Source organism: Loxodonta africana, chromosome X, assembly GCF_030014295.1.
Source record: "Loxodonta africana isolate mLoxAfr1 chromosome X, mLoxAfr1.hap2, whole genome shotgun sequence".
Lineage (NCBI taxonomy): Eukaryota > Metazoa > Chordata > Mammalia > Proboscidea > Elephantidae > Loxodonta > Loxodonta africana.
This window is the reverse complement of record NC_087369.1, coordinates 148727348-148730085: the sequence shown is the minus strand read 5'-3', so window position 1 is coordinate 148730085 and position 2738 is coordinate 148727348. Positions and strand designations below refer to the sequence as shown.

At 35.1% G+C, this 2738-nt stretch overlaps 1 pseudogene; it reads left to right on the top strand.

Moving 5' to 3' along the window:
- The first annotated feature begins 256 nt into the window (after positions 1-256).
- LOC111751843 (large ribosomal subunit protein eL37-like) lies at positions 257-1500 on the top strand (annotated as a pseudogene).
- Positions 1501-2738: the final 1238 nt, after the last annotated feature.

The following is a 2738-nucleotide window of genomic DNA, read 5'->3' as shown; positions in this document are numbered from 1 at the left end:
CAATAAAAACCCTATGGATCAGAAAAGTCTGGGCAGTGTTTTGTTCTGTTTTTCATGGGGATGCTGTGATTTAGGGGCTGACTCAACGGAAGCTAACATCACAACAACTGCATTAAAGAGCTGAGGATAACGTGAGGGGAAAAGATGTCTGAATAAATAATTACAAGAAAATTTGATAAGAGTTTTGATAATGACATGCATAATGAACTATAGGAGTACTTTGTAATTTTTTTATTTCTTGGCAGAGTCTATATTTGTTTTCCTTTATGTTTTTGTTATTCTTTATGCTTCGGGTACCTTCAGAAAAGGTTCATTGAGTTCCTAGTAGTGATTCAGGGTTATTGGGGAGATGGACAAGTCATTGACTGAGAAATGCAAGTCAGGGGTAAAATATAAAACAAGACTTCAATGGTTAGCTCAGGTTGAAGTGGGGTGAGTTTGAGGTTCTCTGGAACATCCATATGTAACAGAATAGCAGACAATCTGAAATACGCTTCTACAGTACTTTCAGTTTTCACCAATGTGATAACGCTGGGAATGCATGAATTCATTAAGAAAGAAGGGGCTGGAAGGCAGAATCTTGGGGATCATGTGCACTGTCATGGAAACTAAGGGATAAAAATAGTCCAAGGGGAAAGGACTTATCAATGCCAAGAACTGCAAAGAGATTAAGAGGGTATGGACTAGGATGTATCCACTAAATATCATCATCTCCCTCATTTGAGAAAGAACTTTCAGGAGACAAGAAGGGCAGTAGTCATATTTTAAAATGTTGAAGTGTCTAGAGCTATGCTCTTGGAAGTAGTAGTGGAAACATGGAGTATGTCAATTACTCCTGTTTGTCCTATGAGAAACAGCAGTCTTCTTTGGAATATGTAGCCAGAGAGATGGCAGTGTTAGTAGAGAGCCAGAACTTAATTAAGTCAGAGACCTTTAAAAGGTTCAAAGAAGATATTAAATATTGAAGGGACTTGTCAGTAACAAAATTGGGGACCCCAAAGAGCACAGAAAAAGGTGCTAAGGATCAGTGGGGCAAATGAAGCCAGAAAGAAGTAGTATTAAGCTGAATCAAAATGGCTTGCTAGCTCTTTAGTCTAGGCCCAGAAGAAAGATGATGAAGGGAACGTCATCATTTGGAAAGTGTCACAATAAGATGCACACCTGTGCTGCCACTGTGACTCTAAGGCCCACCACCCTTGGAAGTCAATATGTGGCAAATGTGTCTACCCTGCCAAACTCAAGAGAAAGGATAATTGGAGCGCCAAGGCTAAAAGATGAAATACCACCAGTACTGGTCAAATGAGACACCTAAAAATTGTATACCACAGATTCGGGCATGGATTCCTTGAATCCTAAATCCAAGAGGGCACCTATTGCAGCATCCAGTTCATCTTAATGAATTCAAAGCTTAGTTGTGCAATCAACGTTCTGGTATCAAAAAAAAAAAAAGATTTGCTAGATTAGGTTAAACCATTCAATATCTACATTTTTTTTGACATTCCAGTCATTTAATTTCATGCACAGGATTCAAAATGTTCCCACATGACAATGAATTCTCTCTCTAGTAAATATACTAAGAGTTACATTGAAATATGTTTAGAACCACGAGGTAGTACCTTTATGAATAGGTCCTGGTAGTCCAGATAGATTTATATTTTTCTAAAATTGTCATATGCATAGTTCGGGAGCAGCTATGATAATATGGCTTTTTTTAATTTTAGGAAATCTCTTATTTTTAAGCTTAGACCAAACTAAAATAGATTATCAAAGAGAAAGCATAAAGTTAAATATATGGCTGCTGGTCTTCAATATTTGCTTAAAAAATTCTTCCACGTACGCTAAAAGTTTTAGACTTCTAGGATATAGATTTGCTTTATACCCTTTTGAAGGTAGCACTAGTCAGCCCACAGCACTGTTTTAATCCCTAGCATTAAAACATAGAATGAAATAATTTATATGTTTGTGTTCATTAGTCTTTTACATCATTTAAACTTGAGAATTCAATTAAGATCAGTCTCAGAATGATTTAATTGGAACTAGGTTTTTCAGCTTGCATTTTCTTGAAAAATCAGATCATTTTTGAATATATATCAAATAACATCATTTTATATGATATTTTCCAAGTACATATTTCAAATAAACACCCCTGTGTGGTAATATAAAATGTCATAAATCATATTTCTGAAAGTTACATGCACGATATATCATTAAATACGGGCACACAAATAAGTAAAGTGCACGGTTTATTTATGTAATTATTCAGGAAATTCAACATTGGTTTCTAGTGCAATAAAAAAGGATGTTGCCAGAGGATATAAAGCAAACTGCTCCATCAGGAGTGTTGCTTTAATCTGGAGGCAGCCATAATTTAAGAACTGGAGGTTGAGTCTCTTCATACATCTGCTAGTTAAGATCATTTCCCTAATGTTCTTTGTTACAGACTTTGTTTTTATATGGAGAGTTACAGTGTCCATAACAGAGCTTCTTCCTCCTTCTTTTTTTATTTTTATTTTTGTTTACAGAGCACCGACAATAAATTGTGACTCTCTATTTTATAATTATACCTACCATTACAAAGTGAAAAATGAGCCAAGGAATTGGAAGTTGGATTTTTTTTTTCTCCCTGATTGGTTAAAATACAGACCACATCAGATAAAATTAGGAAAAAAATGCAGCATTTAAAGTTTCTTTGTTTTAAATAATAAATTACCAATCAAAAACACTTTACTCAGGGATAA